The sequence below is a fragment of the Ovis aries genome, chromosome 10, assembly GCF_016772045.2.
Source record: "Ovis aries strain OAR_USU_Benz2616 breed Rambouillet chromosome 10, ARS-UI_Ramb_v3.0, whole genome shotgun sequence".
Classification (NCBI taxonomy): Eukaryota; Metazoa; Chordata; class Mammalia; order Artiodactyla; family Bovidae; genus Ovis; species Ovis aries.
The window spans coordinates 56,030,124-56,055,970 of NC_056063.1; the positions used below are offsets into that span (position 1 = coordinate 56,030,124).

Genomic DNA, 25,847 nt, shown 5'->3' on the forward strand with positions numbered 1-25,847 from the left:
AAAGAATCAGAAAATAATATGATTTATTTATTACATACTTTCAAGATATTTTAGTTGTCTTTTGCTCAATTGGAAATAATGTCCCTATCAAACTGTATACTTGTTATCTAATGGGACAAGATTGAGAGAAGGGCTACAGAACATACATGTTGCATTCCTAGACAGAATGGAGCAGGTGAGAAAACAGTAATTCAATAAACAAGGAAATGAACTAAAAAAAAAAAAAAAAACAAAAAAAACCCAGTGGATCAAACATATCCTATATGGATGTGGGTATTAATGTTTCTTTGATTCAAATTAGATGAACAAAAATAAGGGAGTTCATTGTCTTTCAAGTTGGAATAGTGTGCTGGAGGTAGTTCACATGATCAAAAGAAAAGTTTCAGGGATTAGGTCTTACTGGTTGGGACAGAAGCTCAGTACTGGCAAATGTCTCTTCTCTCTCAACTTTCCTCCCCACCAACTCTATTCTTCTCCTTCCCCTCTTTCCCCTTCCTTTCTTTATACACATGCACACACACATTTGTATGATTTCATATGATCTTCCCAAGTGGCAGGAACCACTGGGTTACTATAAAGCCAAGACTCATATTCTCCCAGATTAGCAAACCTGGTAGAAAGAGAACTTCTCTTCTCATTTGTACATCAATCACAGGTAAGAGCTTTGATTAGCTTGAGTGAGTAACACATCCACTTCTGGACCAAGCAATAATACACATGGAAAACTTTAGTACTCTTTATTTGAAAATGCTTCTTTCACCAAATTTAATAAAATTTGTGTAATTTTCCATTTTATCAAAACTGAACTGTATTTGTGGAAGGCCTAGAGAAAGGCTGGGTCTTCCCAGGTGGCTCAGTGGTAAAGAATCTGCCTGCCAAAGCAGAAGACACTGGTTCAGTCCCTGGGTCAGGAAGACCCCCTGGAGAAGGAAATGGCAACCCACTCCAGTATTCTTGCCTGGCAAATCCCATGGACAGAGAAGTCTGGCAGGCTACAGTCCATGGGGTTGCAAAGAGCTGGATACAACTTAGGGACTAACCAACAGCAGCAACAGAAAGGCTGACTCCATTTTCCCCAAAGATAAATACTTTCTTTGGTCTCCCAGATTTCAGAGGATTCAAGCTTTCATCATGATTATGAACTCAATAAAAATAACAAAGCTACATATTTAATAATTCTATGTTTGAAACAATGTGAAAATGTGACTGGTTTTATTTTCCATCTCTTTTCTAGCCAGTGTAATTAAGAGTAGTTACTGTGCCTACTCTGAAGATTGTTCTCTTGGATTAGGAATCTCTGTCAATACTTAACACAGGGAACAAGTAGAAATCATGGCCTTCTTTAAAAAAAAAAAGCACTTTAAATGAAAGTACATACACTTTATAATACCCATCCACTGGGATTCTTTGAAGTACATTATTTTAGCTCTTCCAGGGGTGTAGAGATGAAAGACAGGCAAGAAGTACCTTGGCTACAGGGCGCTGGACTCCAGGTAGTGGAACCGATGAGAAAGTCCAGCTCATGGATCACTGCAGGCAGGAGGGCAGTGACTGAGCAAAAACAAATAAATGCGTGATGCACAAGCCTGGAGGACAGAAGTGCAGTGTTCAGACCAAGTTCTGTCATGTTATTTGTGCTAGTATTTGAGTGTTATATAAACATTTTGGACAATTGTTTCCAAAGTTTCCATTGTTATTTTGGGGTTTATTCATTTACAAAGGCTATAGACAAATCTCTGGCAAATGTGTACACAGTTATCAGTCAACTGTGCAGTAGCATGCAACTTAAAAAAAATTATTTATCTGTCTATTTATTGTTGGCTGCCCTGGGTCTTCATTGCTACATGCCAACTTTCTCTAGCTGTGGCAAGCAGGGGCTACCCTTCATTGTGGTGCGTGGGCTTTGCAGTGCAGTGTCTTCTCTGTTGTGGAGGATGGGCTCTAGGGAAACTGGGCTCAGTCATTGTGGCACATGGGTCTAGCTGCCCCACAGCCTATGGAATCTTCCTGGGCCAGGGGTTGAACCCGTGTTCCCTGAATTGGCAAGTGGATTCTTAGCTGCTAGACCACCAGGGAAGTCCCCCTTATTACTTTTGTGAAGAATTTGCTCCTATTTGAGCCAATCAGTAGACTATATTTTATTACACATAGTTCTCTTCTCTGGCCCTTGTCAGAGATCAGTGTTTCTCTGACAAAAGGGAACAGTTGTCTATGTCTTTGTTTTTCCTAGTGCAGTCTATACCACAAGCAAGGACATCACAGCAGAATATCAGGCTCCACTTTAGACCTACTGAATTGGAATTGACATTTTAACAAGATTCCCCAGGTTCAAAGTGTCCATAGACTTTGGAGAAGCAAACAATGATGGTGAAAGACATTCTGGAAGGAAGTATCGGAAGCAGCAAGGCTTGTAGTAATTCTAGGCCCTTGGTCACTGATCTGGATATGGGTGAGATTTTTATTTTCATGTTTTTAAATTTTTAAAATATTTGTTTATTTATTTGGCTGCTCTGGGTCTTAGTTGCAGCATGCGGTATCTTTAGTATGCAAACTCTTGTTGGGGCATGTTGGATTTAGTTTCTTGACCAGGGGTCAAACCTTGGCCCCCATCCATTGGGAGTGTAGAGTCTCAGCCAATGGACCACTAGGGAAGTCCCTGGGTGAGGGGCTTTAAACTGGAGAAGAAGGTGATTAAGTGATGTTCAGGGAAGAGCAATGGGACTGCCCTCTGCAGATAGCAGAGAGGGAGGGTGGAAGCGCTGAAAACAGTTCAGTGAACATCACCCAACCCTGAAACAAAGGGAATGGGTCTGATATGAGCTTTTGGCAACGAGCATGACAAGCATGGGACTCTGTGATTCATTCTTCTTTTTAGTTTATTAATGTATTTATTTTTGGCTGTGCTGGGTGTTTGTTGCTGTGTTCGTTGTTGTTGCTGTGCTGTGCTGTGTTTTTCTCTAGTTCCGGTGAGTGGGGGTTTCTCTCTAGCTGCAGGACTGGGACTTCTCGTTGCTGTGGCTTCTCTTTGTTGCAGAGCACCGTCTCTAGGGCGCAGGCACTTAAGTAGCTCCCGGGCTCTAGAGCGTTGGCTTAATCGCTATGTCTCACGGCTTAGTTGCTCTGGGGCATGTGGAATCTTCCCGGATTAGGGATGGAACCTCTCTGAGTCTCTTGCTTTGGCAGGTGGACTTTTCACTACTGAGCCACCAAGGAAGCCCTGTGATTCATTCTAAATTAGCTTATTTAAGTGAGTGGCTGGGATGAGTTCATTACCCTGAGTTGGTTTAGTCTCTAAGTCATGTCTGAGTCTTGCAACCCCATGGACTGTAGCTCACCAGGCTCTTCCGTCCATGGGATTCTCCAGGCAAGAATATTGGAGTGGGTTGCCATTTTCTTCTCCAGAGGATCTTCCTGACCCAGGGGAATTGAACCCAGTCTCCTGCATTGCAGGCTGATTCTTTACAGTCTGAGCTACCAGGGAAGCCCTTGAAGGATGAAGTAAGTAGGTCTTCTTTGAGTTAGGAGGTAGGCAGGTAGAATGCTGAGCACACAAGTGCAGTGGTGGACTATGAAGAAAGGATGTGTCAGCTAAGTCTAGCTGTTTCTAAGATTTGGCCTCACTCGATTGAACACATGATATCCCTTGCCACCTGGCACTGCCATGGTAGCTAAAAACATATTTAGAAAAATGAAGGTGGGGAGGGAATCTAAAAAATTGACTTTGCCCCTATGTGATTATCTGGACTAAAATAGGTTTTGACTTTCACTCTTTGTTACAAAGGACAGCTTAAATATCTACTTTCTGAAAATGTCAGAAACATTTAACGAGCACCAATCATATTACACTGCAGCTTTTCCATATTAAAAAAAATATATTACCCTGAAATAATTCAGGGGCATTGTCTTCAAATAGAAAAATAATTTTGAGAAAACTCATGTTTGACAAGTACTATTTTTTCTTCATGTTTTTCCTCCATGAAAGCCATCAAAAATATACTTCAAATTCATTTATGATTACAGTGAATCCAAGAGATTAAGTACACTGGATAGTGATAACACATCCATTGTTTACATTTCCTTAATATATATATATATATATATATATATATATATATATATATATATATATATATATATATAAAGTACTTACTACTCTTATACCATTTAGCTCGCTCAAGGAATTAAAAGGATAAACCATTGACACTAGGCTGTCCCTAACAGAGGCTTCTGGGTCATAGACTAATGGTGTTTTACTTAGAATGATGTTTTTGACATTCATTAGTAATTGTGTCTTTGCAATGAACATGGCAAACACTAATTACAAGAGTAAAACCAAATCAACCCCTTTTCACAGCATATCCCATCTTATTGTTTCTTCCCAGATTGTTCCCATTCACTCAAAAAAAAAAAAAAAAAAAAAAAAGAGATTGAGTTCCTGCCTTGCAGGGATAATTGCAAACTGCAGTCAGATGTAGGAGCTGCCTCACCAGGTCTGGGAACCAGGCCTTCATTAGAATGCTTGGAAAAGAAGAGCAAATGAAAATTATTAAGCTTCATTCTTGATTCCTGTTTCTAATTTTAAAGAGGAAATCATGCATTAATCAAGCCCTGTGTTCGAGCTCAGAGGCACGTTTTTGAAATATCCTGAAATAACAAGGGGAAAATTTTTGTTCTGTTTTGATAAAACCACTGTTGACTCCTTGCTGTGTATAATGCAATATATTAAAACATGCAGTGTGCTAGCTTACAATATACTAAGTTTTTTTCTGGACCCAAGGTATAGCACTGTAAATAAGGTTTGCCATGTATTCTTCAAAGATATAACACACATGCGCAGTACCCATTTTTAGAGGTGAATGCAAGGTGAATTAAATGACTTAAGAGAAGAACATGACTATACAAAGAGCTACGTGGCAAATAATTTCTGATGAGCAGAAAAACTGCTTTTATAGCAGCATTCTCTTTTGGTATACAGATTCTGAATCAATGATGAAACTCTAATTAGTGATGATTAAACTCGTACTTAAGGGATAGTGATGTTTTTATGTGAGAGTGGAAAATCGTTCCTGTTTTCTACAAAACAATGAAATATGGATACTGTAGTCTTAAAAAAATGCTTGGCAATTAACTCTCCTATGTCTTATCTTGAGCCACATTATAAAAATAAACATACATGGGTATACTCCCTATAAATGTATTTCCTTATGACTCTAAAGTAATAATTTAACTTTTCACCCTTACTGGATCCACTGATGTTAGGAACTTTCCTTTCAAAGGAGAGTCGAAGTTAGACAGAATGATAAATCCTGGAAGCTCCTTTGTGAAACAGTATCTTGTCACCACACAGGAACTGCCTTTCTGCATCTCTGCTATTCTTTCAGTATCCAGAGACCATAATTTAGAGACTTGCTTAGCCTGTGTTGTCTACTTTAAACTTCATTCTAAATGTTTCATGGTGAAGATGGTCTAATCTTTAAACACATTGAAGAAAAGTCAGGCCTTCTGGAGCCTTGAAACTATGTGAAGACAGAGAATGAATCCATTGTGTGTGTTGGTGTGTGTGTATGCATCTGTCTGTGTGTGTTTCTTTAATCACTACAGTTTTAAACATAGTACGCATACAGAAAATGTTTGTCAAGTGACCGAAGTCACATTAGGATTAGGGGAACATGTCTAGAGATTCAGAGATATGATTTGTTAAGAAGATGATAGCATCTAAAATATTATAAATGTTTAACTCTTCAGGCTTCCATGGGGGCTCAGATGGTAAAGAATCTTCCAGCAATGTGGAAGACCCAGATTAGATCACTGGGTTGGGAAGATGCCCGAGAGAGGGGAATTGAAACCCACTCCGGTATTCCTGCCTGGAGAATTCCATGGACAGGGGAGCCTAGCAGGCTACAGTCCATGGGTTCTCAAGGAGTCAGACACAACTGAGAGACTAACACACACACACACAACTCTTTAAGAAATTTTAATAGGTGGGATTTCAAACCATTTCATCAATTAGACAAACTCATTTTCTCTCCTTAATTTTAAAAGGAAACAAGAATTTTCTTTAATCTTTAAGACCAGATCACTCTGCAAATGGGTTTGCTTGTTGATCTGTTTTCCTAGCATTTCATTCCAGGCACTTTCTCTTTTCTGACATTTTCTGAGTTTCTAGTACTGTGGGGTAAAAATACCAGGATTTTCCACCAACCAATTCTGTTTTTTTTTTTTTTTTAAGCCTTCTTCTGAACCACCATCATCATTAAAACACATAAACACACACAACACAACACAAATCTTCCCTCGATAGCCCTTTCAGAACCAGTGATCAGGGTCTTCTTCTAGCGAAGACCATTTTCCAGAAACTTCACTAGGCTTTGACACGTATAATGTCACAATCTTTTTTTTTATTTTGTTTTATTGAGCGCTTTTGTTCCTGAGCTTACAATGTCTGATAAAGCACGGAACAAGCAGCTACAGGATTTAGGATGCCGACTCACAGCAAAGATAGCCAGCTTTTAGCCTCCTGGTAAAGAGTTAGCTGTTTAATGAATGAAAAATTATAAACAGACCCTGAGGTTAAAGGATAACAGGCACTGTCTTGGCCTCCACCTTATTAAGCAGATCAGCTTCTGAGACGTTGGACCAGTTTACATCAGTGAAACCCACTGGGGCTTAATTCACATGTTCCTGTAGTGTTTTTCATCCTGTTGACGTACCAGGATTGCACAGATAAACAGAGCCAATTCTCACCTTGATGTGTTTCTATTTCGTTATTGTTTAAAAAGTGAGAAACCTGCATTTGGCAAATTCAGTGTGTTTTTGTCACAGTGCCTTAAGTGTTCAGAGTGTGTGGTTATCAGGTTTAGTGTGCGAAGGCTGAGGGAGAGCAGCATGGTCAGACAGAAGAAGAGAGGTGTGAAAAGTTGTTAAAAATAAGGCTATAAAAACACATGTTTTTCTTACCAGCAAAATGCTGTGTATGTTTCTTAAAAGAACGGAAAAGTCCTGATAAGTGGTGATGAGGTTTGCATTGTCATTGATCCAACTGATCTTTTCAGAGAAATAAGCCCAGCACTTAGGTGTTGAAAAGTATTTTTAGCTTGCGGGCTATTTCCATTCCAGAAAGCACTTATTATGCTCCCATCATGTACCTGTAGTTTAGAGGGTTATGAACCTGCCTGCAATGCAGGAGACCTGAGTTCAATCCCAGGGTTGGGAAGATCCCCTGGAGAAGGGAATGGCAACCCACTCCAGTATTCTTTCCTGAAGAAATCCATGGACAGAGAAGCCTGGCAGGCTACAGTCCATAAGGTCACATAGAATTGGACAGTGACTAACATGCTATCATGTACCAGGCATTTTGCATAAATCCCAGAATATGAAAATGAATAAAGCATTTTTTTTTTGTCCTTGGAGTAATGCAGAAACTGGGAATAATAATGAGTCATAAGAAAATACTATGGAACATTCTGGATGTTGGAGTTTTGATAAAAGGAATTATGAATGATATCTAAGGGACATAGACAAAGAACATCGATAGTGCCGGGGCTTCTAGGGGATTGGAAATGAAATTGAATGATTAGCGGAGGAGAGATTTTGAATGACTTGAAGCAGGAAGTTGCTGGGCATTCAGATATGATTCATAGTTACCACTCCAGGGAACAGGAAGTAATTTGATGCATTTATAGGTCCGATGCATTTATAGGCAGGAGTCTCAAAGCATGTCCCCAGACTAGCACCTTCGGCATCTGTCGGAACTTCTTAGATATGCAAACCATGCCCCACCCCACAGCTGCAGGATCAGGATCTCTGGAGGCGGGTCTGACTGTAATGTATGCTATGCTTGGAGAATCACTAGCTTCAGAGGATACGGTTTCAAATTTGACTTCATATCAGAATCATTGGGGAGATTAAAAATATGATGCCTGGGCTCCATCCCAGAGAGTATGATTTATTTGGTCTTAGGAAATTGAAACTTAAGGTCACATAGCTAATAGGCAGGAATTAATGCCCAGGTCAACTTCATATACCAAGGCCCATGTTTATCTATCTTGTTGCATAGGCCTGTCAAACTGTGCGAGAGCAGAGGCTGACCAGCCTTTATCGTGGGCACCTGGGCTCACTGTGAAAGGCCTCTTAATGTTTATTTCTGCCCCCTCAAAGGAAAGTTGTTGTTTAGTCAGTAAGTCATGACCAATTCCCTCTGGCTCCTCTGTCCATGGGATTTTCCTGGCAAGAATACTGGAGTGGGTGTACATTCCCTTCTCCAGGAGATCTTCCCTACCCAGGGATCAAACCTGCATCTCCTACATTGGCAGGGGGATTCTTTACCACTCAGCCACCAGGGAAGCCCCGAAGGAAAGCACCCTTAAACAATAATGGGACATCTTTGCTGGTCCAGTGGTAAAGAATCTGCCTGCCCACACAGGGGACATGGGTTTGATCCCTGGTCCTGGAAGATTCCACATACTGCCAGGCAACTAAGCCCATGAGCTGCAACTACTTAGCCTGTGTGTCCTAGAGCTCTTCAGCAAGAGAAGCTAGAACAATGAGAAGCCAGAATAAGAAGCCAGCGCACCACAATTAGAGAAAGAAAGTAGAGTAGCCCCCACTCAGTGAAGCTAGAGAAAGCCTATGTGCGTCAATGAAAACCCAGCACAGCCAAAAAAATAAAGTAATGGTACTTGTGGTTGTGTCTTTATATGTCAAGAATAAGATTAATATATCTTAGCAATGTTTATGTCACTTTAAAAAACACATTTGTTTATAAACCCACAAACTCACTTACTACAAGATACCCCTATTTTCAGCAAATCTAATATACATACATTTTATATAGAACTGAAAAATAGAATTACCCTCCAATAGATCAATACTTTCAATTTAGTAAATAATTCCAAATCAGCTTTCAAGGTTCTCAAGTATAGTGAGTGCTTGCCCAGATACTAGTTGTGGCTTTGGGATTTTTAGAGGTATGCAAACGAATATTTGCATGCACAATAGTTTCACATGAATAAATGGCTTTTTAAAAATTGATTATACCATCAGATCTCCCTACTAGGTGCTTTACGTGGATTAATCTGCATCTTATTTAATCTGTACAACCTGCTATGGGATATTTGCTTTACAGATAAGGAAACTGAGGCTTTAGAGGATCAAACTAACCTCCACTAGCTGTGTGGGCTTGGATGTAAAAATTCAGGATTTAATTGAGACGGTGTAAACAGAGAAGCTTGAAGTTGTTTTGAGATTATTGTCATTGAGTATCTGAGCATTCGTAGCCCTCTTTTCAGAAAACACCTACAAGGTTATGTCTTTCCTTTTAAAAATAATTTTATTTATTTATGTTTGGCTGTGCTGGGTCTTTGTTGCTGCATGGGCTTTTGTCTGGCTGCGGCAAGTGGGGGCTGCTCTCTAATTGCAGTGCGCGAGCTTCTCCTTGTGGAGCATGGGCACTACGAGCTTCAGTAGTTACAGCACTCCGGCTTCAGGCTCTAGAGCACGGGCTCAGTAGTTGTGCAAAAGTGTAGTTGCTCCCTAGCATGTGGGATCATCCTGGACCAGGGATTGAACCCACAACTCCTGTGTTGGCAGGCGAATTCTTTACCACCGAGCCACTAGGGAAGCCCTGACCATTTCTTTCTTATTGGTTGCCCCTGGCAGCTAGATATAGGTTGGCCCCTGGGAAACTCAGTGACCTAGGAGGTGGCTTGGGTCAAGGACTCTGTATTCACTGATATCTGCCTAACTGACCACGTGGGATACTTTCTTTCAAAGAACTTTGAAATATTTCAATCAGACAGCAGGTTGCTTAGAAACACAAAGAGACCCAGAGAGGCAGAGATCTACTGACTGCAGCAGAGATGGTTTTCTTTGTTTACCTGCCTCTGGGTATTTTCTTATAAAAACTCCCCTCCCATCACTCAGGGCAAATCTGCCGTATCTCCATTCATTGTCATCTCAAAGAGCCCGACTAACATAGTCTCAGGAGAATCCAGTGAGAGCTCTGTATGTAAGGGTGTGGAAAATTAAAAATTTAGCCGTGAACCTCTATATGAGTCAGAGATGATTTTATCTGTCTGGAGATGTGAACGCAAGACTCCACCCACGGTCTTATTTGTATCGATACGTGAAATAACCAAAAGGAAGGGTATGAGTTCTTGACCCAGTTTTACTGTTGTTCAGTCGATAAGTTATGACTCTTGATGACCCCATGGACTGCAGCACACCAGGCTTCTTTGTCCTCCACTGTCTCTTGGAGTTTACTGAAGTTCATGTCCATTGAGTCAGTGATGCTATATAACCATCTCATCCACTGCCACCCTTTTCTCCATTTGCATTCACTCTTTCGCAGCATCAGGGTCTTTTCCAATGAGTCAGCTCATCACATCAGGTGGTCAAAGTATTGGAGCTTCAGCATCAGTCCTTCCAATGAATATTTAGGATTGGTTTCCTTTAGGACTGACTGGTTTGATCTCCTTGCAGTTCAAGGGACTCTCAAGAGTCTTCTCCAGCACCACTATTTGAAAACATCAATTCTTTGGATCTCAGCCTTCTTTATGGTCCAGTTCTTACATCCATACATGACTACTGGAGAAACCACAGCTTTGACTATATGGATATTTGTCAGCAAAGTGATGTCTTTGCTTTTTAATATGCTGTCTAGTTATGTCATAGGTCTCTTGGCACATTTATTTTCCGCTTGTGTTGAAGCTTTGAGTGGCCCTAGCATTCAACATCTATTTCTCTACAGCACATTAGAAAGATTGTGAAATCAACAGGATTGCAGTAGAGCAGAGATTCATACCTAAGAAGCCTTTATTAGAAAAAGATAATTTTCAAATATGCTTCTGTCATGTTAGGTATTTTAGGCTAAACTATGATACTTAATAAAGACAGAATTGTGATATTTTTAAAGCTAGCATATATTTTCTTTTCTAGTTGAGACTTCCATTTCAAACCTAGGTAATAGCTCACCTATTATGCCTGGTGTGTAAATAGCTGAATCTCTCCAGTGCTCAAATATCTGGAATCATAATTGCCTTCTTTATAACTTGGCCATAGGCAAAAAACTTTGAATAATACATTCTAATTTAGCATGCCAAGTCAGGATCTGAGAATACAAGACAGAGTCTTTGTTTGATTATCACAGCATTGCACAAAAGTGTAATATAACTTCAAACTAACTCCTTTTATAGGTCAGATGTTTTATTCTTGTGTGTTATTAACGTAACTATCCAAGTCGTTAGATTTTTATTGTAATAGTGCTTAGAATAATTGGCAGGACATCTGCAGCTCTTTCCCATGCCTGTAATCTCCTTCAACATTGCTGTGTTAACTGCTGAATACTTCATGTGATAATTATATGAACAAATGTAAGGACTGTTTTCATAATGTATCTCCATAGAGAATATTATCCAAAACAATATAGTCTGAGCCCACAATTATATAACATTTCTCTTTGTGAAGATGATGTCACAGAGCCCCAAGAAGGTCAGAGACTTGAAAAATAACCTTAAAAAAAAACAACTTTTAATTTTGTATTGGGGTATAGCAGCCTACCAGGCTCCTCCATCCATGGGATTTTCCAGGCAAGAGTACTGGAGTGGGTTGCCATTGTCTTCTCATAGCCAACTCGGAGAACTTCTCATAGCTAGCTTTTGCCTGGAAAATCCCATGGACGGAGGAGCCTGGTAGGCTGCAATCCATGGGGTCGCAAAGAGTCGGGACACGACTGAGTGACTTCACTTTCACTTTTCACTTTCATGCACTGGAGAAGGAAATGGCAACCCACTCCAATGTTCTTGCCTGGAGAATCCCAGGGATGGTGGAGCCTGATGGGCTGCCGTCTATGGGGTCGCACAGAGCTGGACACCACTGAAGCGACTTAGCAGCAGTAGCATAGTCAATTAACAATGTTGTGATAGTTTCAAGTGAACAGAAAAGGGACCGTCCATACATATACGTGTATCCATTCTTCCCCCAACTCCCTCCCATCCAGGCTGCCATATAAACAGAGTTCCATAGCCTTTTAAAGAGTTCTGAGACTGTAAGTGTTTATTGGAAATAACTCAAGTAGTTCTATTATCCCATAAATCTCAAGATAAACTTAGCAAGGATGTTTTGATCAAAATTCAATCAATTGCTTTTCTGAACAATTTGAGGTTATTGTTAGATTAGAATGTCTATAGGAGAAGATAGCAGTGTTTCTTTATTTTTATTTGTGCTCTTTGAAAAATATTTACTTATTTTTGGCTGTGCTGGGTCTTTATTGCTGTGTGCAGGCTTTCTCTAGTTGCAGTTCGAGGGCTTCTCATTGTAGTGGCTTCCCTTTTTGCAGGGCACGGGCTCTAGGCATGTGGGCTTCAGCAGTATCAGCTCTTGGGCTCTAGGGTGAAGGCTCAGTAGTTGTGGTGTGTGGGCTTAGTTGCCCTGCAGCGTATGGGATCTTCTGGGGCCAGTGATTGAATCTGTGTCCCCTGCATTGGCAGCAGATTCTTAACCACGGGACCACCAGGGAAGTCCTGTGGTTTTTATTTTAAAGATAAATCTACTGCATGGAAATGGGCTTGTTTTAGCACAAGAGGCCTCTGTCCACACCTGTACCCTAAGTTAAGCAGACAGTCTTCCTGCTATGCAAGCAGAGATCGCTGCTCCTGTTTTAATCATTTGCTTTAGCAGGAGGTCTTATTCCATATTTACTTTTCTTCTTGTTGTGAGTCTATTAAACATCTGTTCTTATGAAACAGGAGTTTTCCAGATGGTTATGTCTTTGTCACAATCAGAAGAGTCTAATTTTATAAATAAAGGAAGTAGCATAATGACAGAATTGGTTTTTATTCTTTTGTACACCCTGATATTTATTGGAAAATTCCTCTGCAATGAAAGTCATCTCTGTATTAAAGCTAACCAACATCAGTCCTCCCTTTTCTATAACTGTGACTTTATTACAGTCAGGCCAATTATTCTTCACCTTTCTCAGCCCACATTCCACTGTTATTCCAGCTGGGGATACACTTCTACCTTGCATACATGTGAAGTCCATTCAAATCTGCCTTAGTCATCCCATAAAGATATTTTACTGAGGACAGTGCATTCATAATAGATAAAATAAAGACCTTGGTGCCAGATGGTCCCATGGAACCCATTCCTGGATTCACTAATGACTAAATGAGAACTATTGGGTGAGTTACTTACTCTTTCTGCATTCCAGTTTCCTCATCTGTAACAGAAGTGATGTTTTAGAGTTTTCTAAACATCATATGAAATGAAATTTGCTTGGCATTCAATACATTTTTGATATCTCTGTTATACCTCTATGTGATTATTTTTCCCTTAAGCAAAGGGGGATATATTTGTATCAAGTTTGTTCATGCCCATGATTGAAATATATAAATTATTATATGAGGTCTGTTTGTGACATACTCCAGTCTGCTATCACTCTTGCCTATTCTCCTACTGCAATCACTTCCAACTCTTCTTTATTTACTGATCTCTTATAATTACCATTTTGTAACTTATTAACCTTGTATTTTCAGGTATGATGAAAATGAAAGAGAGTGAAAAAGTTGGCTTAAAGGTCAGCATTCAGAAAACTAAGATCATGGCATCCGATCCCATCACTTCATGGGAAATAGATGGGGATACAGTGGAAACAGGGGCTGACTATTTTTGGGGGGCTCCAAAAGCACTGCAGATGGTGATTGCAGCCATGAAATGAAAAGGCGCTTACTCCTTGGAAGAAAAGTTATGACCAACCTAGACAGCATATTAAAAAGCAGAGACATTACTTTACCAACAAAGGTCTGTCTAGTCAAGGCCATGGATTTTCCAATAGTCATGTATGGATGTGAGAGTTGGACTATAAAAAAAGCTGAGCACTGAAGAATTGATGCTTTTGAACTGTGGTGTTGGAGAAGACTCTTGAGAGTCATTTGGATGGCAAAGAGATCCAACCAGTCCACCCTAAAGGAAATCAGTCCTGAATATTCATTGGAAGGACTGATGCTGAAGCTGAAACTCCCAATAGTTTGGCCACCTGATGCGAAGAACTGAAAAAGAATTTGAAAAGAGCCTGATGCTGGGAAAGATTGAGGGCGAGAGGAAAAGGGGACAACAGAGGATGAGATGGTTGGATGGCATCACTGACTCGATGGACATGAGTTTGAGCAAACTCCGGGAGTCGGTGATGGACAGGGAGGCCTTGCATGCTGCAGTCCATGGGATTGCAAAAAGTTGAAGATGACTGAGCAACTGAACTAAACTGAACTGGACTGAGTTTCAGGTATTAACTATTGCTACGGAAGGTGAGAATGAAGCTTGCCTTCACTGTGCCTCATATCCTCAATACTGTCTTCCTATAATGCCTTTCTCTTGTCATAATTTTTGTTAGATTGGTATTGAGGATTTACATTATTACAACATTAAACACTAATGACAGATGTTTAATAACATTAAACACTTAAGATTTCCTGTGATTGTTTTTCCTTTCAAGAAAGAGTTGATGAGTATCTTGACATTTTGAATTTATCTTCACATATACTTATTACAATTCAAGCCTAATATCCATAAAATGTCTGAGTGATATGTTCTTATTTTTATCTTTTAAAATTTTGTTTAGTTTTTTAAATTGGAGTATAATTGCTTTACAATGTTATGTTAGTTACTGCTGTATAACAGCATGAATCAGCTATATGTATATATATATATATCACCCCCTTCTTGAGCTTCCCTCTTACCTCACCATCCCAATCCTCTAGGTCGTCACAGAGCACTGAGCTGAGCTTCTGTGCTTTACAACAGCTTCCAATATCTATCTGTCATACACATGGTGTGTATATATGTCAGCGCTACTCTCTCAATTGATATGCTCATGTTTTTAAAGATATCACTCTCTTGAGCTTTCCAACATGCAAAAATCTGGGCAAGTTGCCCTCTGAACCTGGTTCACAACCATGCATTTTCCTCTGATCGCCACTTCCACCGTCGTCCTAAATACTTCCTATCCTCCTTTCCTGTGTTGATCTGTTTTCTGTATCATGTCTTGTTAATTTATTCTAGTGGAGCATGCTTTCCAATAATTTTCTAAGCATGGGTTCATGTAGGTAATGGTCGATACTCAAGTATCATATATATTTGATATTCTACCCTCACTCACACTAGTTGATACTTTCACAGGTGCAGGATTTTCCTTTGGAAAATTTTTCTGTTTAGGAAGTGGACTTAGTGCTGGTACCTGCTAAATAAAGTTGAGATGACAGAAATGATTTTGCCTTAACGTTGGAGGAGGAATCCAAACTCCTAGAGAGACATGAATGTTGGAGTAGTTTCTGTTCACTGGTCCCAGGAAGGCCAGAGGCATTACCTTCATTCAGCTATTAGATGTAAATTAGCGAGATGAGCACAGGAATCTCTGAAAACACCATAGACCGTATTCTCTGGGGATGTGTGTGTCTCGTATTGTCATTGGAACGGGCTCCCTGATTTTAGTGCAGATGCTGAGATTCCATGGGAGTAGAGGCCAAACAGCATTAATTATATGCCAGAGGCAAGGTGAATGTGTTCTTGTAGCTGGTCAGGCCTACAGTCATCTTTGATGTTGGCTAAGTGATCCTAGAGTCCTGAAATCAAAATAGATGATCAGGGCACCGAAATCCCACTTAATCTTTAGTAAAACAATGTAAGCCCTAGGTTTGCTGAGTAGAAACATAACTTTCAGCCTTGAGTCATGTCACAGAGCCAGAGCTTCCTGAATAAAGTAGACGAGCTTCCTTGAAAAAATATCCTGTGTCAACATCATGCACATGTATTTTAATCTTCCTTCTAACTGTCCACAGAAAGATTTGTGACTGTTGTGCACCCAGGAAAGTAAAATACCCATGTCTTTGGAGGGTTACTGGCAGAATGTCACTATTATCATAGGTTAGGTGGATGTTGGAGGATGAATGGAAATTTACTCAAAGACCATTTCATGTTGGGGCCGTTGAGGACTGATTACTTCCTTAGTTTCTATATGAATAATTTGATGTGGTGTATTCAGAAAGTAGCAAATCCCCCAATCTTTCCTTGACACAATCTGTTAAGACTACTGTAGTGGACTTCCCTGGTGGTTCAATGGTTAAGAATCTGCCTGCCAATGCAGAGGGACATGGGTTCGATCCCTGCTCTGGGAAGATTCCACATACTGTGGAGCAACTAAGCCTGTGCACCACAGTTACTGATCCTACATGCTAGAGACCATGCTTTAAAATAAGAGAAGTCACCACAATCAGAAGACCGAATGCTGCAACTAGCGAGTAGCCCCTGCTCGCCACAACTAGAGAAAGCCCACGTGCAGCCAAGAAATAAATAGATAATTAATGTTAAAAAGAAGACTGGTATAGTGAAGATAGCAAGGAGAAAGCCCCTGGAGTATGCCTCTAACAAAATGACAAGTCAAAAGTCAGGCCATATCATTGAGAGACTTTTAGAAATGAGAGTCACCATCAAGAACTTAACAGCTAGGACTTTCCAGGTAGTTCAGTGGTTAAAAAAAAAATCCACCCTGCAATACTTAGGTTTGATTCCTGGTCGGGGAACTAGGATCCCACTTGCCAGGAGGCAACTAATCCTATAACTCCTGAGCCTGCGAGCCACAACTAGAGGGTCCGTGCACACGAAGGAAGATCCCTTGTGCTGCAGCTAAAACCTGATGCAGCCAAATAAATTAAAAAAAAAAATAGTGATTATTTCTAGGCTATCCCCATTAAACTTACCTTATGCAGAAGATGGATGGGTAGATTTTAGGGGATGATGATGAATTGTAATATTTCTAAGAATCTCATGGACTTCCCTATAGCTCAGATGATAAAGAATCTTCTGGCAATGCAGGAGACCCAGGTTCAATCCCTGGATCAGGAAGATTCCCTGGAGAAGGAAATGGCAACCCACTCCAGTATTCTTGCCTGGAGAATCTCATGGACAGAGGAGCCTGGTGGGCTACAGTCCATGGGGTCACAAAGAGTCAGACACGACTGATTAACACACATACACAGATGCTCCATTTAGCTGCTATTTTCAATGTTTCTTAGTGGAGCAAACCAACACATGCCTGGAAGTTGGTTTGCTTTGTAGCTGTGGATCTCACCAGAAGAAATTTTCTTCTACTTGATAAATGTAAACCTCCACCTTTATCTTTGTCAATCCTTTAACTCTAGAACATAATTTAATCCTCAGAGATTTTTTTTTTTTTATCATCTCATCATCCTTTAGGATATTTTTTTTTTGTTGGTCTGTTTTTTATCATCTCATCATTTTTTGGTATATAATGCTTATGTATTACATCGATCATGCTTCTAGGGCCATGTAATTGTGTGTGTGTGTTAGTCACTCAATTGTGTTAAATTCTTTGTGACCCAATGGACTGCAGCTCACCAGGCTCCTCTATCCATGGAATTCTCCAGGCAAGAATACTGGAGCGGGTTGCCATTTCCTTCCGACACAGGGATCGACCACTGGTCTCTGGCATTGCAGGCAGATTCTTTACCATCTGAGCCACCAGGGAAGCCCATGTAATAGTATAATAGCAACATAAATGTTTGGTAAATCTATCTTTGAAAGAGGATGGAGGATATATCACATAAAATTTGGGGATTTGCTACTTTAAATTTGGGGTGTTCAGTGATCTGAAGCTTGTTTATATATCTTCTTCAAAGTGAGAGTCTAAGAGGAATCTTTTGCATCTTATACTAATAAGGAAAAGATGGAATAGTTTGTGGACTTATTTGGATTTTGGATTAATATGTAACACATGTGGATATGTGGCTCTGACATGTTTATCAAGTGATTGCTCACAAAACTGTTTACAAATAATGGGGCCAGAGCAAGAGAAGGCATTCCAGCGGACCTAGGCTGCAGTACAAGCTGTTCTCCCTGTTGGCTCTCATGAAGCAATAGATTTAGTGGGGCTTGCGATATCTTTGGCAGAGTGATAATGCTGTATAAAGCAAGAACAAGTCCAAATAAGAGAACTATGATAGAGGTCACTAACGTTCTATTGTAAAGCCTGTCTTCTTCAGTTAAATGTTCTTAACTTGTTACTGGTCTAAGGTAGAGACTGCAAGCGGGTGACTGTAACCTGAACTCCCCAAATGAACTGTTTCTATCTTGTTCTCCAGGCGTAAAGTCAAATATGCTGAATGGCTCTCCATCAACAAATGAAAGAGGCAAATATAAAATCCAGATTTGTCAGATTCTGAAAGCACAAGAAAGTTACCTGGGTAAGTGACTCATACTCAATGCACTTATGCTATGGCTCTGTTCTCACCCTCCAGAATGGCCTTGAGGGGGAGTTCCTGTGAATAGTTGACTTAAGAGGAAGGGAAAGTTGGGTCTGCTTTAAAGATGATTGATTGCTGGCACCACATGGCACAGGACTAGTTTACCATACAAAAGGCACCCAAAAAAGTCTCTTGGTGAGTATGTGTGTGCTCATGTCTGACTCTTTGTGACCCCCAAGGACCATAGCCTGCCAGGCTCCTCTGTCCATGGAATTTTCCAGGCATGAGTACTGGAGTGGGCTGCCATTTCCTATTCTAGGGGATCTTTCTGACCCAGGAATCAAAACCGCATCTCCAGCATTAGCAGGTGGATTCTTTATCCCTGAGCCACCTGGGAAGCCCCTCTTGGTGAGAAAAACCACCAATTTATACCAGTTCATGCATTGTGGCTGACGACCAGATTGACCAGTCCAGGATTTAGCAAGAATAAGATCGGAGGACTAGTGGCAGATTGGATTGGGGAAAAGAAATGTGAATGAGTCTCTTGGAATGGATCCAAATTATAAGAATATTTATACTGTGAGTGAATACTCCCCAGAAAGACCCTTCTGTGGAGGAGTCTTTCAATAATTAGTTAGATAAGATTACCCTGTGGATTCAATCATATCTTTCTTCACCCAATTCAGTGCTTGTTTAATGGGCTCATGAATGAAGTGGCCATAATAACAGATACTAAGGTCCTTTGTAGATTTGCCACAGATTCATAGAGCTCCTCTAACTGCAGCTGATCTGACTACTATCGCAACTGGGAGCCCAGGCTGTCAAAACAACAAAACTTGAGTCCCTGATAAGTTATCATATCCTGGAGGGACTAACCTGTCTTTAGCAAGTTGATGAACTGTTTTGAAGAGTATTCTAAAATATACCTAGAAAAAAAATTGGGGAAAATATCAAGCTAAGTCAGAATTCAAAACTTAGTTTTGATTTAATAAAGATTCTAGAATTAATTAATTTCTTCCCTACCAGGCACAGTTTTGATTTTCTCTAAGTGATTAAAAAAAAAATCAAGGTGTGGAAAATACTGTTTATAGTGTTATGAGACAAATTACAGGAAAAAATGATTTAAATTTAGTGATAATACATTATAAATTATGTTACACAGAGGGGGAAATTGTTTATTTTGTTTGTTTTATTACACTCACATTATTTTTAATTTTTATTTGATATTATCATTGAACTCAAAGTCCATTTATTAATGCTATTCTTTTTCTTTAACCTTCTCAGTTAATAATTTGATTTTTAAAAAGTGATTCATAGCTTCAAAGTGAATGTCTCTTATTACTGATGATAAGATGTGTGCCTTCTTGCAAAACAGTGTTTCTCCCATTTAAAATTGGAGGAAAACTGCTTGCTTCTCAACTGTTGGGAACATATGATGAATAATTTTTGTGTAGCTGCATTTTCAATGAATAAACAGCAAGAGCTTATAGAAATTAAATTTCAAAAATAATTATTCATAATATAGGAATTATTTGTTATTAATAGTTGTTAAAAATGTTGAAATAAACTTATTTAAATTTATTAAAATCATTTAGTGAGAAAGACGTACAAAATAAATTCAGGAAAAATCTTAATTTTAATATGAATGGATTGATGATGATTTATAATTCTCATATACCTGAACAGTCTTCCTATTGTCCATTTTTTTGCCCTTATTTCATAGATGAAAAAGGAAAAGTTACCTATCTTCTTAATGATATAATATGTAAGCACTACTCTGGTGACATACAGAAAAAGTTCCTAGGCATACTTTAAAAAATAGTGAAGCCAGTTGATACTGACAATTTGTCTACTAGGTGAATGTCTCCATATGGGCTAACATTAAAATAATCATAGTTTATTCTGTGAAAAAATTCTTGAGCTCATTGAGTAAATGAGATTTAAATACATGTAGCTAAGTAACATTTGAATAGTTGTTTAGAGAGTGTAGAGAAGATATCAAAGGCAGTCTATGTATATTAATCATTTTTTTTTAATCAGATAATTGCAGTAGGAATTCAGAGAAGGGACAGATTATTTCAGACAGCCTTGGTCTGGAGCAGTGTCACTTTTCAATGAGAAATCTGTCTGGTTCTGAATGTGGTTTTCTGGGCCAGGATGGATAAACAAGGAGATAATTATGGACTAAGCTTTAATATGTCTTGACTGAAAATATGCATAGCTTGGCAACTTCATTTTTTAAATATCAGTGTTAACTAGAAATGTAAATCAGGCAGTCAGATATGAAGAGTACTAGGATTTCATGTGTGTATGCTAAGTTGCTTCAGTTGTGTCCAACTCTGTGGGACCCTATGGAGTGTACCCTGTCAGGCTCCTCTGTCCATGGGATTCTCCAGGCAAGAATACTGGAGTGGATTGCCATTTCCTCCTCCAGGGGATTTTCCCAACACAGGGATGGAACCTGAGTCTCTTACGTCTCCTGCATTGGCAAGTGAGTTCTTTACCATAGCACCACCACTTGCTGTTAATTCACAGGAGGAAGTGAGAGCTGAGCTGTTTAAACTATGAGAAAAGATTTGAATCTGTAGAGAGGGAAGATCACTATAGAACATTTTGGGCACATACAAGAAAAAAGACCTGGGGATGCTTATGGTGCAGGGAATAAACATGTTGGTTGAAGTGGAGGCAGCATAAAGGAAATAGTTGACAATAATGCCAGGAACTTGGGATGTCTGTTGATACCAAAGATGAAAGACTTTGGACTGAAGTTAACTTAAGCTCTGGGAGTGATGGCTTGTGGATTAGATTTGGAAGAAGTTGATGACATAGAAGAAAAATAAAAAGACAAAATAATAAAGAATGTCATTTTCCTGAAAGATGTATGCCACACTTCATGACACATCACTCTGTGGAACTTCCATCCCAAATACACTTACATGGCCTGTCACTCAATGTAACCATCCACACCCGGTTTCTTGTAGAGATAAACATAATGTATGAATTGGTAAATTGATATGTGTTTTTTTCTACTATAATGATTCTGAAATTTCAACATGAGAGTTTCCTTGCATTTAAAAAAAGTGAGCTTTCAGAAAGGGTAATCAGTTAAGACATAGACACACCTCTGTCTTTTACCTTACTGTTCATACTGTTCATGGGGTTCTCAAGGCAAGAATACTCAAGGCAAGAAGTGGTTTGCCATTCCCCTCTCCAGTGGACCACATTCTGTCAGACCTCTCCACGATGACCTGCCCATCTTGGGTGGCCCCTCACGGCATGGCTTAGTTTCACTGAGTTAGACAAGGCTGTGTCCATGTGATCAGATCGGCTAGTTTTCTGTGATTATGGTTTCCGTGTGTCTGCCCTCTGATGCCCTCTCACAGCACCTACCATCTTACTTGGGTTTCTGTTAACTTGGACGTGGGGTATCTCTTCATGGCTGCTCCAGCAAAGCACAGCTGCTGCTCCTTATCTTGGACGAGGGGTATCTCCTCATAGCCACCCCTCCTGATTTTGAACGTGGAATAACAAGCAGATTTGGCCTTGGAGTATGGCATGAAGCAGGGCAAAGGCTAATAGAGTTTTGTGAAGAGACCGCTCTGGTCATAGCAAACACCCTCTTCCAACAACACAAGAGAAGACTCTACACAAGGACATCACCAGATGGTCAACACTGAAATCAGATTGATTATATTCTTTGCAGCCAAAGATGGAGAAGCTCTATACAGTCAGCAAAAACAAGACTGGGAGCTGACTGTGGCTCAAACCATGAACTCCTTACTGCCAAATTCAGACTTAAATTGAAGAAAGTGGGGAAAACTGATAGACCATTCAGGTATGACCTAAATCAAATCCCTTATGGTTATACAATGGAAGTGAGAAATAGATTTAAGGGACTGGATCTGATAGACAGAGTGCCTGATGAACTATGGACAGAGGTTTGTGACATTGCATAGGAGACAGGGATCAAGACCATCCCCATGGAAATGAAATGCAAAAAAGCAAAATGGCTGTCTGGGGAGGCCTTACAAATAGCTGTGAAAAGAAGAGAAGTGAAAAGCAAATGAGAAAAGGAAAGATATAAGCATCTGAATGCAGAGTTCCAAAGAATAGCAAGAAGAGATAAGAAAGCCTTCATAAGCAATCAATGCAAAGAAGTAGAGGAAAACAACAGAATGGGAAAGACTAGAGATCTCCTCAAGAAAATTAGAGATACCAAGGGAACATTTCATGCAAAGATGGGCTCGATAAAGGACAGAAATGGTATGCATCTAATAGAAGCAGAAGATATTAAGAAGAGTTGGCAAGAATACAAGAAGAAATGTACAAAAAAGAGCTTCATGACCAAGATAATCATGATGGTGTGATCACTCACCTAGACCAAGACATCCTGGAATGTGAAGTCAAGTGGGCCTTAGAAAGCATCACAATGAGCAAAGCTAGTGGAGGTGATGGAATTCCAGTGGAGCTATTCAAAATCCTGAAAGATGATGCTATGAAAGTGCTGCACTCAATATGCCAGCAAATTTGGAAAACTCAGCAGTGGCCACAGGACTGGAAAAGGTCAGTTTTCATTCCAATCCCAAAGAAAGGCAATGCCAAAGAATGCTCAAACTACCGCACAATTGCACTCATCTCACACGCTAGTAAAGTAATGCTCAAAATTCTCCAAGCCAGGCTTCAGCAATATGTGAACCGTGAACTTCCAGATGTTCAAGCTGGTTTTAGAAAAGGCAGAGGAACCAGAGATCAAATTGCCAACATCCGCTGGATCATGGAAAAAGCAAGAGAGTTCCAGAAAACATCTATTTCTGCTTGATTGACTATGCCAAAGCCTTTAACTGTGTGGATCACAATAAACTTGGAAAGATTCTTCAAGAGATGGGAATACCAGACCACCTGACCTGCCTCTTGAGAAACCTATATGCAGGTCAGGAAGCAACAGTTAGAACTGGACGTGGAACAACAGACTGGTTCCAAATAGGAAAAGGAGTGTGTCAAGGCTGTATATTGTCACCCTGTTTATTTAACTTCTATGCAGAGTACATCCTGAGAAACGCTGGACTGGAAGAAGCACAAGCTGGAATCAAGATTGCCAGGAGAAATATCAGTAACCTCGGATATGCAGATGACACCACCCTTATGGCAGAAAGTGAAGAACTAAAGAGCCTCTTGATGAAAGTGAAAGAGGAGAGTGAAAAAGTTGGCTTAAAGCTCAACATTCAGAAAATGAAGATCATGGCATCTGGCCCCATCACTTCATGGGAAATAGATGGGGAAACAGTGGAAACAGTGTCAGACTTTATTTTTTGGGGCTCCAAAATCACTGCAGATGGTGATCACAGCTATGAAATTAAAAGATGCTTACTGCTTGGAAGGAAAGTTATGACCAACCTAGATAGCATATTCAAAAGCAGAGATATTAGTTTGCCAACAAAGGTCCATCTAATTAAGGTTTTTCCAGTGGTCATGTATAAATGTGAGAAGTGGACTGTGATGAAAGCTGAGGGCCGAAGAATTGATGCTTTTGAACTGTGGTGTTGGAGAAGACTCTTGAGAGTCCCTTGGACTGCAAGGAGATCCAACCAGTCCATCCTAAAGGAGATCGGTCATGGGTGTTCATTGGAAGGACTGATGCTGAAGCTGAAACTCCAATACTTTGGCCACTTCATGCGAAGAGTTAACTCATTGGAAAAGACTCTGATGCTGGGAGGGATTGGGGGCAGGAGGATAAGGGGATGACAGAGGATGAGATGGCTGGATGGCATCACTGACTTGATGGACATGAGTTTGAGTGAACTCCGGGAGTTGGTGATGGACAGGGAGTCCTGGCGTGCTGCGATTCATGGGGTCGCAAAGAGTCGGACATGACTGAGCGACTGAACTGAACTGAACTGATACCTTACTGTGAATGCTTTCTCTAAGAACTTTTCCCAAAGAGTAAGATCAGATGGTATGGCTAAGAAGGCAATGAGTCAAAGAGCGGTAGATACAGCATTTATGTCAGTTTAACTTTCCACTAATTCCGTGTGGGTAAAGACATGAGAAGAGATGCTAGTATGGAGGAATAATACATTAAAGACTGTTCCTCTGATCTCAACAAGACTGCCTCAGGTTTGTCCAGGACCAGCGATTACCTCTCTGCTTTCCCCAAATTGACTTGTTGGACAGCTTTTCTTTCTTTTTTTTTTTTTAATGTGGACCTTTTTTAAAAAAACGATTGAATTTGTTACAGTTGCTTCTGTTTTGTGTTTTGATATTTTGGCTTTGAGGCATGTGGGATGTTAGCTCCCTGACCAGAGATCAAACCTATACCTACTGCACTGGAACGTGAAGTCTTAACCACTGGACAATCAGGAAAGTCTCTGGACAGCTATTCTTATTTTTGCAAACATATAATGGAATAATTTATTGAGTGAGTTCAGCATTAAACCTATCAGATAGACATATTCTCCCAGAAACGGAGGTCTTGGAGAATTGCCAGAAAGATGAAGAAAAGTTTTTATTACCATATTTTCTCTTTACCTTTGTCTTCTTTACATAGGAGGGTCACCAGTAGTCTCTTTCCAGTTCCCTGGTCTAAAAGTCACTTTCAGAGTGTCGTCTCTTACTGTACCTTCTGAATATCCTCTTGCATTCTATTTAAAGACTGATCTTGCTTTTCATTAAGAAAGCGAGACATCTTATTTCAAATATGCTTTCCTTGGATAGAATAGATAGCATCCAGAGATTTATGTGTGAGTTCTGAAAGCTTTTAATCAAAGATATTTGGAACATTCATTTTTTTTGATATCTCATTGTTATCTGCAAACATAAAATGGTCACCAAGATTTTGAAGTACAAGGATTTTGGTTATTATCAACTTAAAATTACAGGTCTTTGTTAAAGAATTTATAGTACTATAATGGAATTTATGGAACCCTAATTTATGGAACTATTTAAGAAAAAAATTGCACATGGTCTTATTGTGTTAGTTTCTGGTTGTTATGGATCTGATTTTGCCCATGTTTGGGCAAGTTGATAAGTTTCTAAGAATTCTTTGAGATTCCAGGCATATTGTTTGTTAGGGGCCTGCCAAGTCACAAAGCACATAAGGCAGCTTATGGCAAACTGTTTGCCTCAATATTTAGCATCATATTCTCAAATGGACCAGAAGGGCCTGCTGGAGAACACAAGATATTTGGCAGATATTTCAACCAGCACTGTTAGCTCAATGTGAAATACAAGTATAAAAGCTCCATCAGGTATAGGATGATCAGCAATAAGCTCCTTATGTTGATACAGGCATGATTTAAGTAGGGCCTGAATTAAATGCTTTATCAGATTCTACAGCCCCAGTAATGCAGCCTTAAATAATAAGTATTTATTTAGCTTATGAGCCTACAGGTCAGTGATTTAGTCTTGGCTCTGCTGGGCAGTTCCTGTTTTGACTGGGCTCCTTCACATGTCTGGCTATCACTTGGAGTGATGGAGCCACTGGAGTACCACCTGTCTGTTTTACTCCAACAGGCTAGCCCAAGCAGGTTGCCATGGCAAAGACAGAGGAGTGAGAGGAGAACACGGAAATGCACGTGGCGCCTTGAGGTCAAGACTCAG

General features: G+C 39.9%; 1 long non-coding RNA gene across 2 annotated transcripts in view; it reads left to right on the top strand.

Annotated features, from left to right (window-relative positions):
• Positions 1-25,847, top strand: part of LOC132657263 (uncharacterized) — a 186,085-nt gene that overhangs the window by 11,291 nt on the left and 148,947 nt on the right. The window contains exons 3-4 of one of the 2 annotated variants that reach the window (XR_009595146.1): positions 13,533-14,300; positions 18,150-18,251. This is a non-coding gene — a long non-coding RNA (uncharacterized LOC132657263). The remainder of the gene's footprint in view (positions 1-13,532; positions 14,301-18,149; positions 18,252-25,847) is intronic. The other variant, XR_009595147.1, reaches the window with a different exon arrangement.